At 43.4% G+C, this 14845-nt stretch overlaps 1 long non-coding RNA gene across 1 annotated transcript; it reads right to left on the reverse strand.

The window, feature by feature from the left end:
- Positions 1–777: 777 nt before the first annotated feature.
- Positions 778–11573, reverse strand: LOC149347163 (uncharacterized). The gene is made up of 3 exons (XR_016292122.1): positions 11420–11573; positions 10262–10335; positions 778–925 (listed from the first exon to the last, which is right to left on the reverse strand). It is a non-coding gene; the product is annotated as an uncharacterized LOC149347163 (long non-coding RNA).
- Between the last annotated feature and the right edge of the window lie 3272 nt (positions 11574–14845).

A 14845-nucleotide genomic window follows, 5' to 3' on the forward strand; every position in this document is an offset into this window, starting at 1 on the left:
ACAGTAGCGCCATCTGTCTTCTGCAGTGGAAAGCGTCACAAGGCGCCAAGGCAAGCGTTGCAAGAAGCGCGGGCCCTTTGAATGCGCCGTTCCGGCCGATTCGTTGATCTAGTTACAGCTCCTTCTCTCGAGCGGTGGGAGACCGTGCTGGCTAGCTCTGACCCCAGAACGCAAGTTTTGGCGGTGGAGTGGGCTGACAAAGTCGTCGAGGGCTATGTACTCTCGACCACTTAACGCGACCTCTTGCCAAGCTCTTCCCGGCGAATAAAATGTTTTACAATCAAAGTCTGCTTCAACTGAAGCGCTTCGAACAATTTCGGCCAACTGAGTGGAAAAAATGCGAGGAACAGCTAGTTTAACGAGGCTGTGCCATTAAGAGAATATTGTTTGACGTCTTATTTTTTTCTTCGAGTGACTTTGTCCAATTCAGCTTATACCCTATTGGAAAAAAAGGCAATGATGTAAATATTGGAAACCAACACTGGAAACCTTGGTGGATTATGGTAATGGAAAATGCGTTGGAACGACTGGTCATGTTGGAATGACTGGGCATGTTGGAATGACTGGGCATGTTGGAATGACTGGGCATGTTGGAATGACTGGGCACGTTGGAATGACTGGGCAGGTTGGAATGACTGGGCAGGTTGGAATGACTGGGCATGGTGGAATGACTGGGCATGTTGGAATGACTGGGCATGTTGGAATGACTGGGAGATGTTGGGGCAGGGGCCATGCAGCAATGTTATGTCTGTCGCAATGAGACAGCAAATTTCAAAATAGATGAAGCTCCTACAGCCAGTTTTATTTTGTGTTCATGCTCCTCTTGCTCTTCTTTAGCCACTTGTCAATGCAGCTGGGCCCCATGAAACAGCCTTGTTGATGTACCACCGGTGCATGAGGGCTTGGGAAAACTGGGCGATGCACTCTGCAGAAAAGATTGAAATGAAAGAATTAGGATCCACAAGTTTTTATTCTTGCCAGTATTAGAGTGCTAAAAAAGTAAACTCCGTATTGTGGCCACAGGAATAAAGTGAGCCTAAATCAAGAACTACTGAAGCTATTCTCACTCAAAAAGAAAAATAATTTGAGGTTCTTATTCAATATATCATATGGTTGTCATTAAGTACCATCATCAGCAGCATAACTAGCACCACTGCAAGACAAAGGCCTCTCCTATATCCCTAAACATAAGCCTGACGTGTGCCATAATGAGCAAAATAAAAAAGCCATCGTTTTTTGTCCTCTGAAGGCTTTTAGTGGGGTATTAATAAGAGGGACAATATAAAGGTAACATCAGAAGGGTGACTGCAGTAGCACAGCTGAGATGTCGCAGACGATACACTACGAAAAGAGGCATACAATCCATTGATACATCAGTTGCAAAAAATAAAAACAGCAGCAAAGAAAAGGTAAAACAAACCATTGTCAATGCTCCAAGCGATATCACTTATTTCCATAATTTTGAGGGACCACATGCAATGAAAATGTGGTGAGGTAGAGTCACAAGCGAAGGCTATTCTGTTCTCGATTTAATTATTACTAACTCTATGCAGCTGAATGCTTTTTCTGGTGTTTTATCTTGTTTTGTTAGTGACCATCTTCCTGTGTTTGCTTGCATTGTGAACGCTAGTACAATAGGAAGTAAGTCCACATCAATCACATACCAAGCTATTACAGAATCATCATTGAAATCCTTTAGGGATGCGCTCATGAAAGTATATTGGAGTAAGATAGCTGAACTTCATGATGCAAATGTTGCCTATAATACGTTTGTCGATTGCTTTAAACAGATATATCACGACTGCTTTCCTCTTGTAACACGCGTGAAAAGTCGCAGAATCCGCAAGCCATGGGTAACGCCAGAGATTCGCGGAGAAATACAAATGAAAGACAAGCTGTACAGAAAATTTTTGAGCAGCCGGAAGGTTGAGGACCTTGCGGTATTTAAGAAATATAGGAACAAATTGACTAAAAAACTGCGGTCTGCACGAACAGCCTATCACGTGTCACTTCTAGATGTTAAGAATGCTCGAAATGGTGTACTATGGTCGAGATTAAATACACTTCTGCAGCGGGACAGTTCACGCACTGCATTAACAAAATTAAATATTGATGGAAAGGAAGTTTCTGGCGTCGAACTGGCTAATGTATTCAATACTTTTTAACGAGCTTGGCTACCCGTGCTATAACACGTGCTGCCGGATCTGACGCTTGCAAATATGTTCGAATTCAGAATGATGAAACAATTTTTCTGCACCCAGTCACGGTAGACGAAGTAGTGTCGGTGATAACAAATCTTAACAATAGCAGTAGCTGTGACATTGATGATATCCAAATACGGCCAGTCAAGCATGTAGTTGACATGATTGCTCCCATACTTGCTCACATCTTTAACATCTGTTTAGAAACTGCAGTTTTTACGAAAAAAATGCAATTAGCAAAAGTTGTTGTTCTTTACAAAAAAGGAGATCGCAACGCCCTCGCCAACTACAGACCAATCTCTATTTTGCCAGTGTTTTCGAAAGCATTTGAGAAAATGCTGCATCTAAGAATGTCAAATTTCATCCATAAATTTAACTTGCTAACACCATTTCAGTTTGGCTTCTGCAAAAGCAAATCCACTGAACTTGCATTACTCCAACAAAAGGAATATATAATAAAGCAACTTGAAAACAAATCTATTGTCATTGGTGTATTTGTGGACTTCTCAAAGGCTTTTGACCTGGTAAATCATAAAATCTTACTAAATAAATTACACTACTATGGTATCCGAGGAAAAGCGCTCTCATTGTTAAGTTCTTATTTGTCGTTTAGACAGCAAGTGGTGTACATAAATGGTATACAGTCTGAACCGAAGCCGCTCTTCTACGGTGTCCCCCAAGGCAGTACGCTAGGGCCTCTACTCTTCAATATTTACCGAAACGATATTGTCAACATTAGCGATAATACAAAGTTTTCCATCTATGCAGACGATACGAGCGTATTTTTTTCGGGTGAAAATGTTCATGAACTTATCAAACAATGTAATGCCACAATGCCTCTTGAGGTCTGGTCTGCAGTTAACCTGATGCAAATAAATGAGAGTAAGACCAAAGCTGTCATATTTAGGCCGAAAAATAAAGTTATCCCACTGCACGAGAATATTATATTAAACTCGCGGGCTGTAGAAATTGTTGAGCAGTTTAAATGCCTTGGGGTCATATTTTCTGCCAGTATGTCATGGGATTATCATGTCAATTATATCTTGAAAAAAATAGCTCAAATCACTGGTGTTATAGGCCGTCTAAAATACATACTTCCCACAAAAACTAAGATGCTGGTATACAATTGAATATTCAACTCGCATTTAAACTATTGCCAGTTGGTGTGGGGCACTACAACATTCACTAACCTTGAACGTATTCATTTAATGCAAAAAAGATATCTCCGAAATGCATATAATTTACCGTTCCGACATCCCAGTGCAGCTTTCTTTTGTCATTCCAGAGTTATTAAAGCACATAATCAAATATCGCCTCAGTGTTACTTTTAAAACAGAAATCAAGAAGAATGTAACAAATCTTTAAAATTTTGCAGAACTAAGGAAAAAAGAATCAGTCTATCCAACAAGACGTGGCGAAGAATGGTCAGTGCCAACACCTCGACTAAATCTTGATAGGGAATGCCTTCAGTACACACTTCCATCTCTTCTAAATAGGTATATCCACATTAACCTCGATTTGTTTTCTTTTTCACGTCATGAACTACATAATTTGTTTTTGCATAACATTGTTTAAGTTTCATTATGTATACATATTGCTGTTTCGTGTATTCTCCGGTGCTTCCTTGATGTGCTTGTTTTTTAAAATTGTATAAACTCTTGTGTTGCCTCCCTGTCAATAATAAGGATTGTAGACTCGTCAAGCTGCCCAAGGGCAGCTTTTTTCTACGATTCCTCAATCTGTAGTGCTAGATGGGAAATAAACTTTGATTTGATTTATTCTTCAATGGGAACAGGAAAAATTTCTTGATTTAGTTGTGATGGCATCCTGGTCTGAAGCGGGGCAGCAACATTTAACATTAAGTTGTGGAAAAGTATTGTAGAGTATATGGAACACACCTAAACGAGCGTTTCCCCTTTTATGCAGTGATGTCTGGTGGTCAAATGAGATGACTGATTACACATATGCTGTACCAAGTGTCGCTGTTGGATTAAAGGGAGTTGGTGGCGTAGCATCAAACAGTTTGGTGCAAAATTGAAAGAGCTAGGGAATACTTCAGTTTGGAATCAATAAAATTTTTATGCATAAACTGCGCAGCATGGCAAGAGCACACAGATCATGACATCTCCTGATAAACCCGAGTGCCCTTGTGGTGCCAGCAGCATGTATCGTGACATGCTCCAAGTATGTGGGGCTGCATCTGGTTAAGGTTTCTCCATACCATTAACCCTAGAGGTGGGAAAGGAGGTCAATACGTTGTGACAAAACAATGCAGACAAGACAAGGACAACGAAGGAATAAATATGATGGCATGAGTGCTGACTATCGCCAATGTGTATTGGAAACCACGTCAAAATATATACACTGTGGCCTAAAAAAACAACGAACAAAGGGCACTTTGTGTCAACCACATTGCATGAGTGTAAAACAAAACAAAAACTGACAAAGAAGCATTTAAGAGCATGAACTCTTCCTTAGGAAGCGATAAAGAAGGTGTGCTAACACAGTGATTGCGTTTTTTTTTTAAATTTCAGTGGCCTCGATTATCTCACGCACAAACTTTTCTGTGTCTGTCAGGCAAAATGCAGAACATGAATTCCGGTTCACAGCGTTTAGGATCTGGCAAACAATTGCAATTGCGACAGTGAATCATCAAAGTTCTCCCGCAAGCTTTGTTCACATCGTCGTGGTGGTCTTTTAAACCTCTCAGTGACACACTTGCCTGTTTTCCCAATGTAAACATAGCCGCATTTCAAGGCGTTCGAACACACTATGTCTTCTGTGCAGTGCACGAAGAGACTCTGATGGATAATCTCGGTTGACTACAGGTAGTGAAACTTCATAGGGTTAGAAAAACAATATCGACGCCAACTCGACTGCCTATTTAACCGGTGCGACCAATTGTGGATGTAGGGAAAGGTACGTACAAACTTCCTTTTGGGAGTTACAGTCTCGACGGGGGCACAAAAAGAATGTTTCAACTTCTGCTTAAAGCAATCGGCTAAAGACACTGACAAAGGTTCTGAATATCCAGTAAAGGACAAACGGCATATGAGCTGGGCAAAACTGGATGTCATGGCAATCAAACAGGATTTCATTAAGGAATTTTTGAAGCAAAGGTTAGTGACACCTCTTGACCAGCTTAGACTGAACCGAAGAAAATGGTAAAAGTAGCTTGTTTTCCCTTGGCTCGTAAGCCCAACAAGTGTAACCACCCAAGATTGAGATCCAATAAATGTGATGACATATTATCCTCTATAATTTCAGTGGTGATTCAAAGTGGACTGAGGCTTTGACTGAACTCCTCTCTCACCTTAGACAATGCTTCGTCAGGATTGGAGATCCTGCAATAAGCCACGTAACAGCGGCGCTAATAGTTTTTTTTTGCAAAAACAAGCTATTCTGAAATGTAATAAAGGTGGACTGAAGGTATGAGCTTAAAAGTGCGACAAAATTATTCACCAAAACGCCTGAGACGTTTGGAATGCCACTGCTCCATTTAGGTTAATGAATTCTTCAACACATTATTGATCCTGATTGAGGGATGGCGTAATATAAATCCTTATGTCAACATAGCACCCCATGAAACTGGTGCGAGAGTTATTGTGTAGAAACTGCGTTACTTTCTCTGCAGATCTTACACGAGAGGAGTCATCAATGCTCAGCAACTCAATTTTATGTCGCAAAGAGAAGGCAATTTGTTTCTGACAGGTTCCATTCTCTTAAACTACAACCCTCAAGGAGCAGTCACCTTTATGGGTCTTTGCGGTAAAGAAGATAGCTGGACAATTTTTCTTACTGAAGTTGATGGCATTAGCCTGATGGTTAAACTCTAGATTGTTAATGTTTCTTGGCACTGGACTTTGCTTTTAACAAATCAGATAGTAAGTGGCACTCAAATTCAGAATACACTGCATCTGTGGCCTTGGACTGAAAGGCGCCTTTCGATACGACCACAAAACCACCGTTTATCAGCAGTTGAAAGCAAGAGGGCCCACCCTCTTAAATACGACACAGTTCGGCCTGTGGGCAAGTTCCTAAAGAGGGTTCAAACCGTGACACTGCATCAAAACATCCCGAAACACACCTGTCACACTCAGGTCTGTGCGTGGAAAAGGCAACTCGTCAAACCATGGCAAGCATCTCCACAATAGTTCTCTTCGGAGGAACGGAAAATTTTGGTCCATAAGCACTTCAAGGACCAGACGAGGCAGCGACTCCAAGCTGAAGGTGCGCACCTTGTTGTCAAACTCTTGTGCCTGAAAACAAGCCAGGGAGTGGCTGGTTGACGGTGTCACGCACCGTTGAACCGGTGAAAGCCATCTGGAATGCCACTTTGCAGCCACTTTGCGCTCACTAGCCCGGAGCAGAGAAGCCAAGGCACGAGTGTCTGAAAACAAGGTGCACAATGTCGACACTGAATTGCTGCCTCGTCTGCTGCTTGAAGCATATACGGGCCAAAATTTGCCATTGTTCCTTCGAAGAGGACTATTCTGGAGCTGTTTGCCATACTTTGACGTCTTGCCTTCCTGTGCCTGGACCTGAGCGTGACAGGTGTGTTTCAGGGGGCGTTGGTTGATGGGGTGTCGTGGTTTGAACCATGCCAGGAACTTGCCCGCAGGCTGAACTGTAACGGGTTTAAGACGGTGGGCCCTATCGCATTCAACTGCTGATAAAGAAGGTGGTTTTGTGGTCATGTCTAAAGGCGTCTTTCTGAGTTAATTCTGAGTTCAAGTGTCACACAACAGCTGATTTGTTAATAGCAATGTCCAGAGCCAAGAAACTATGTAATAATCTAAAGTTGAACCATCTGGCTAATGTATCAACTTCAGCAAGAAACTAGCAGAGGTGCCAATGAGAGGTCAAAAGACCACCGTTACGATGTGAACAAAGCTAGCAGGGGGAATCTGATGTTTCATTGTCGCGACTGCGATCGTTTGCCACATCCTTTATGCTGTGAGGCGTAATTTCTTGTGCTGCATTGTGCTAGACAGACACAGAAAAGTTTGTGCATGAGATGATCGAGGCCACTGAAATTGTAGAAAAAACGCAATCAATGTGTTAACACACCTTCTTTATCGCTCCCTAAGAAAGAGTTCATGCTCTTAAATGCTTCATATTCAACTTTCGTTTTGTTTTTGACAGATCCAAAGTGAATGTTACAAGGCGCCCTTTCTTCATTCTTTTTTTAGGCCACAGTGTATATATTTTGATGTGCTTTCCAATAAACATTCTTGAAAGTCAGCACTTGCACCGTCGCATTCCTTCCTCATCTTTCTCTTCTTTGCGCTGTTTTGACACGATGAATTACAAACAAGCCCATTCATCTGTCTTGCAAAAGTCAATACAGTCAGAGTAGCTGAGATAGTTGGGGCATCCTTCAGAATAATGCAGTCATAAAGACAAGGTTGGGACATAAAGACAAAGACTGTGATTGAATGGCTAATATTAATGTACTTTAGTAATGTGCTTGGTTTGGTTTATGGGGGTTTAACATCCCAAAGTGACTCAGGATGAGGGACGCCTTATGATTTTGCATATTGATATGCTGGGCTTCATAAGAGAAGAAGTACAATAGTTTTTTAAGGCCAGCCGTAGAACAGGAAGCAATGAATCTACACTAATATCAAAGAATGAAGGCTCAAGCATGAGAGTGTAGCTAAAAGGTTATAATGACAAACATGAAAAGCTTTGGAGAAATTTAAGTCGATGACACTTGCCTAAAATAAAGAATCTAAATTTGGGTGAAAATCTGTTGTGAATTCAAAAAGTTGGATTGCACATTAGTAAAGAGAATGGGAGCCGTGATGACTGGTATAGAAATATTAGTTTGAATTATGGTGGCAAGTAATATGCGGACTCATTTCGTGCTCTAACAGTTCATGCAAAATGCACATCAATAAAATAGGAGAACAGTTTGGGTATCAGAACAGTTTCCAGCCTTAATTATTGACAGGTCAGCTTCAGGTTGTCAGGGATAGAACCAAGAGGTTTGGATTGGCTAACAATTATTGGTAAAATCTGTCTTCAGATATCCTCAGTAGTTTAAAGTATTTCAGAAGGCTTCTCACACAGCCCTCAGGTACTCGAAAGCTTGTGCTTATCAATGACTTTCGAGACATGATGAGAAGCAATGGTTAATGCAGTGAAATGGGTAACAAATAACTGATTTTTCTCAAGAAAGTGCCCATGGAATATGCTGTCAAACAAATTCCCAAGGATCCTTCAATTAAGCCCAAAATGACAGTTTATGGGTAGCCACTTTGTTATAACCATCACATACAAAAAAAGAGACACCAGAAGCCCTCCTTATTCACTGAAAACAAGGGAGAATTATGAGACATCATTCCGGCACACAAAATCACACGGATGAAGAGAGTAGACTCCATGGACACCATATTTCAACTGAGGTTTATTCCACAACACAGGCTTTTTATGTGCAAAGGGGTACTAGTGATCCCTGGGGCTGAAAAGTATTTCCGCCACCAGATAACAATTATTCAGGACGGCAAAAACCAAAACACAAAAAAAAACATAGGGGTAAAGGTATCTTGCCACTCACATTAAACACATCGGCACGCCTATGCATCACCTACCTGGCTGACCCAACAAACATATTTGCCTCCAGATAATCTATTTCTTTTTCTGGAGCGCTGCAGAAGGGCTGCTGACGTAATTCTCTTTTTCAACAGAGATACAAAAGGCTTAAAAAATTTCCCAGCCCTTTCAAGTGCTAAACTTGCACAAGGCATGTGTTTCTTTCAAAAACGCCTTGCATGCTCGCTTGTGCGAGCAAAGGCGAATGTGCTCAGCTAAATGACCTCTGCCACTTAATGAATCAGCTGTCCTGCAATGTTCAAGCAAGCGTTCATTGATGCAAGCCTCGTCTGTCTAATGTAATGTTTGCCACAGGCAAGGAGGATGCTGTACACCATGTCAACCTCATGTTTAACCAGGGGTTTGGTGTGCTTAGTTTTGTAGGCAGGCTTTTTCGTAACATCATTTATCAGGTGGCACATGCATCCCAGCTTTCCCAAGCTGAAAATACATGTACATCGTGTTTGTCACTGGCCTTCTTGAGGCGGTGTGACACCTGATGGCAATAGGGCACAATGACAGGTCACTGTTGCGAATGTGCGTTGTCTTCCGGCTTGCGCTGCCCAGCACACTTCATCTCTCGAACCTGGCTTTCTACCACTAAGGCTACAATTTCTCCTGTGAAAACTGCCTGCTCCAGTCTCCTTACTTGCGCATTGATGCTGTCACAGAGTCAATGCCGAAGTAAGGCGACTGGAGCAGGCAGGCAGAAAAAGAAATAGATTATCTCAACGCAAATGTGTGTTGGGTCAGCCAGGTAGGCAATGTTTAGTCACGACAATGCATTCAACTTGAGTGACAAGCTCACCTTACGCCTATGTTTTTGTTTTTGAAACCTTGAATAATTCTTACCTGGTCGAGGAAACACTTTTCAGCCACAGGGGTCACTAGTACCACTTTGCATGTAAAAAGCTCATGTTGTGGAATCAACCTCAGTTGAAGTCTGGGGTCTATGGAGTCTACTCTCTTCGTTCATGTGTTTTTGTACACTGGAATGATGTCTCATAATTCTACCCAGAACCAATTAGCTCAGCTCTCCATGCTTAGCAAAAACAAGGCAGCAGTAATGAAACCAGTTCTCATGTGTGCACTTTTCCTTTTACATCTGTGACCTGCGATGAGTGGCATAAAAACACATATTTAAGTTAACACACATGCATCATAATGTTAATATTCGTAGTCAAATAGTATCACATAATGCAGCCAAAAACATGCAGACATTTCGCACTTCATGCATAGAATGCAACGGTTAAAAGACGAGCAATATTGAATGTAAAACTTCAAATGGCCTGCAACCGGCCCATTGTGACAGCCAACTAATATTACTCATATAAACATGTAAACATATCAGGCCAGAGCTATCCAAACTGCTCCAAGCAGTAGCATTAAGGAAAAGAGCAATGAAAGTAAGAGAACATTTCATGGCAACCACAAGAACAAAGCACAATGCAGTAACAACTTACAACACAGCTTTTGACTTCATCTGGTGGCCACAAAATCCATGCCATTGACTCGGACTGGAAGACAGATGTGCCACCTGCGGTTACCAATTTCCCATTATCACTATGGACAGGAGTACAAAAACAAGCATGCGAACTCGGTCCAACAGTGAATATCACATGAATGTAAAAAGATCAGGAAAAATATACTTGCCCAAGTATACACCTCAATACAAAGGAAAACTACCCTGTTTAAAATGCATCAGTTCCCCTAGCACTAGTAAAGGAATCTTGCTATGAGCAAAACAAATCTGCGTTCGAAAGCGTAGATAAACATCGTAATAACTGAGACAATTATTGCGTCACTTGTTTTCCTCAGAAACCAATTTTCAAACAGCAGAGTGATCGAAATGCAAGATCCTATACTCTGGGTGGCCAGAAACGCTATCGGTATCATAAAAAAAAAAATCTTCACATACTCATTTAAAAACTAGATCCTGACGGCCGGAAATTAACTTTCGTTGGTAACTGCAACCTGAGACAGTGCTTTCTTTATAGTGGGGTTTGAATTCAGATGCGGAAAATGGGCACTGATCGTATTGGAGGGTTCCGGATTAATTTAGACCACCTAGAATTTCTTAACGTGAGCTGACATCGCACAGCACAGGGGCATTCTTTTTTTCATTTCACCAAAATCGAAATGCGGCTACTGCCATCAGGATCGACCCCACGACCTAAGGTTCAACAGTCTAGGGCCAAGCAAAAACCGCGGCGAATAAAAAGTGTTTCAATCCCCCTCAAAGTGCTAACGCTATCTTGAAAGACAATCATACATTTTACGCACAGCCAAAGTGCCGGTCCTTGAAACGTGCGCGGTGGTGTGAACAAGCATGGGCAGAAACGCGTAGAACGAGGCATATACGAGGACAAATCTGTGCTCAACAAGAAACAAAACGCGCAAACATGCGCATACCAAAATCATGCAAAGCTAGCGCACGCACGGTCGCATCCCCTTCGCCAAAACAAGTACCGACAGCGACAATTCTTGGCAGAGCAACTCACCGCGGCGACAACAAAAGCGCCTTAAACGCTTTTTATAGCATTGAACATGAATACTGCAGCAGTACGACAGGTCACCGTTCCAGCATTATATGCTTCGGATAATGCACGAGTACTGCTTACCTTTTCAGATGATTGCGTAGTCGTGCAGAACGCTGTTTGCCTTCGTGTCACGGGCACTACACCAACCAGTGAGATTTCAGCACGAGTGCTACGTAGCCGGCACTCTCTACCACGTAGTCACACAGAAGAAAATATTCCGGGCCTTATTTGGAACATTTCCACCGCGACACTGACCGCGCGTCTTTGTGCCTGGACACCCATCCTGGACTACACAAAGAAGCGCACAGACTGAAAAGTTAGAGAGACCAGAAAAATGACACTTTGCCTCGAATAGGCTACGTCGACAGCACTGCGCGATTGTGCACCCTTGAGTAAGAAGAAACACACGCAAACCACAACACAGTTCACGACGGCTCACAATCCAAGTCGCGAATTGTAGCAATCGCCGAAGCTCGACGCACGCGACGCAGCACCCGAACCGCCATGAATGCAGCCACCTGGCGGTGACAACCAGTTTCTGTTTCGGTTTCGTTGTGAAAAAGCTTGTATCCTACTTTTTACTTTATTTTTGTTATTTTTATTGGGTATTCAGCCGTACCGGCATCCGCAGAAATTGCAGCGATTGCGAGCAATTACGACTGGTGTAAACGCGCGAATTAACGACCTGTTGCTTGCGCTGCGGTTGAAAAATGCATGACTTCTCACGGCATGCAGTATCGCTTGCTGCTTTGCTCATTCACGAAATTACATGCCGATTTCTGTTTGTATGGGGAAGTTTTTTTTTATATTGATGGGAGATCAGCAAGGCTAACAAAGTACCCAACGTAGCAGTCGTAGAGAGTAGGTTGTCGTAAAAACATGGTGACGCTGTTTGATCGGCAGCACGACGTGCGAGGCGGCAGCGTTGAAACGCGCGTCAAGAGAACAACCTCCATGGTATATGCTTTCTTGAGACTACAGTGAAGGTGTGCATTTTCTATAGTGGAGTTCTCTCATCCAACGTGAAAACCAAATCAATTCTTAGTATGAAATATGCTGTGTAATTTCTCATATTGTGTTTATATATATCTGCATTTCTGTTTTGAAAAACAGTGTTGTACTGGTAATTGTGTACCAAGGTGCATGTATAAGAGTGCTGTAATCAGCCTTGTCGAAATATTCTGTGTATATATTTGTATTCGTAACCCTTCTACAAAGAAGCTGTGTGGCCAGCTATGTGGTTAACAATTTGTTAATTGAATCAGTAATGTCTTGAAATGCACGCTCAATAAAATTTTCTGAATGAAATTGAGTGTTCGGATTCAGGCATGCAGGGCTCTGCAAACCTGCAATTTATTATTTTGTGAACAATGAAGTTAAACTTTTTCTCAAATATTTTGCTAATGATAATCTAAGCCCAAGTATATAAGTCGTTACTTTTTAAAAAAATTTTCTGAAACTGTCAAGTCAACAAATGCACGTGTATAAAAGAGAAATTTGTCTTGCAGTTTTTATTCTAACAGCATAAAGTGCCAAGTGTACAGTCTTTGTCAAAAGTAACCGGGCTGCATGGTTTGCTTCTAGCTTGTATAGTGGAGCCCTTGTGTTATTCCTAAGGATCAAAACGTGTTGGAAGGTAATAAGACCCTCAGTCGTTACCTTTAGCTACCATTCCAGCTTTAGGGAAGCTGTGAGGGATCCACTGTACGAGCTAGAAGCAAACCATGCAGCCTGGTTACTTTTGACAAAGACTGTACGTTTGATGGATTTGACCCACTGAGATTGTTAGTGCATTGATGAGTTTCATTTTGTCAACCATATAGGCACATGCATGCAGTATCTGCTGCCCAGCATCGGCCATTCAAATACAGCCATGGTTTGTGCCATGCCAAACAAGTAGGTATACAGTCGTGGGTAAAAAAGATTAGCACACATGACGGAACACCAGAGCGCCGGAATGACAACGCCTGGCACTGCGGGTGGCGGAGAGGCTGATAACGGGAGTGCCGGGCCGTTCCCATTCTACAGTATTAAGGGGGTCTGCCACGGACAGTAAAATTACTGCGGACTGCCACGGACAGCAAATTAGCGGACTGCCACGGACAGCAAAACTGCTGACTAAAAGCAGCGCTATCATATATTGTTCCCGCGAGTTCCTTTTGACAAACCATCGCGGACATAAAAAAACAGTAATAAAAAGAAGCCATCTGTGCTCATGATAACCGAGCCAAAATAAATTCCGCAAACACAGTCACGTAGGGTCGGCACTTCAACGCTCGGGCGGTGCACGCTTGATAAAGCTTACTTCCTGCCGCCTCCCCCCCCCCCCCCCTAGGCTGCAAACATGGAAACGGCCCGTTAGGCAGTTCTGCCTACCGCAGCGCCGCGTGGTGAGATATACGAATTCTGATCGCCAGTGATCTGTGCTAATATTTTTTGCTCGCGACTGTACACATCCATAGGCTCCCACCGTGGTTTCCACATAGTCCAGTGTTGCCTGCCAGGCCCACCGAGATAATCACGATGGATACCACCAAGCCCATCCCGTCCCATCGTGTTCACTGAAGTGTCCAGCGTGGTTTCCATTCAGCCCAATATTGTTTACTGAAAGTGCCAGTGCAGCCACCACAATTTCCACTCAATCCAGGGTGGCCCAAAGTCGCCATTAGTGCATCCAACATCTCTCCCATTCGCTCCAACAGCACCCAGCGTGGAAACCAACACTTCCAATCAGCCCACCGTTTTCTCCAACATGGAAACCAACACTTCCATTCGGCCCACCGTTTTCTCCAACATGACTTTTGCTGGAATTTTCAACAGGGTATCGTGTGCTTTCGTGGCTCTCCTAAAGCATCGGAGGACGACAGCGCGAAGCCCTGAGCTGTGTTTTAGAGCACAGCTCTTTGGCGTCCGTTCCTGGGTTTCGCGTCGTCGTCGGCGTTGTCGTCGGCCTCGTAACCAGCTCCGCCCCCCTTTCATCCCCCCAGCGCTAGCAGCGACCGACTGATACCGCTGGATGCCGCTGACGCCGCTAGAGAGTCAAGATAACGTGACTGCGTAGAACACCGTCGCCGCCATGCAGAAAGAGGAGGAAAGGGTCCCCCCCCCCCCCCTGTTCTTGTGTGGCGGATAGGGTGCTCTTCAGTTGCCGACGCGCCGGTTATTTCACGTAGGCCCGGCACGTCGACGAATACGTGACCACCTTCCCACGGCTAGACCTGGTTCTTAGCGCTGCGGAAGCGAGGGTATCATATTGTTTGTGTCGGCATCGGCGGCGTTGTCCCTGAAACCAACTCCGCAGCTGGGGTTGACTCACTATCGGCGTCAGCGGCATCAGTCAGTCACTGCTATCTCTTCCCTCCTCCCTTTATCATGTTGTCCGCTTGCTGCGCGCGCTTCTGCCCCCATCGTTTGCCGCTGGGTGTACACGCCGCCCCCCTCACCCCTCTTCCTGCGAAAAATAAAAAAAATTCTGTGATAGCGCATACATGTGTTGCTCGATTTCTT

Source organism: Amblyomma mixtum, chromosome 4 (assembly GCF_055824585.1).
Source record: "Amblyomma mixtum isolate Tamu chromosome 4, ASM5582458v1, whole genome shotgun sequence".
NCBI lineage: Eukaryota > Metazoa > Arthropoda > Arachnida > Ixodida > Ixodidae > Amblyomma > Amblyomma mixtum.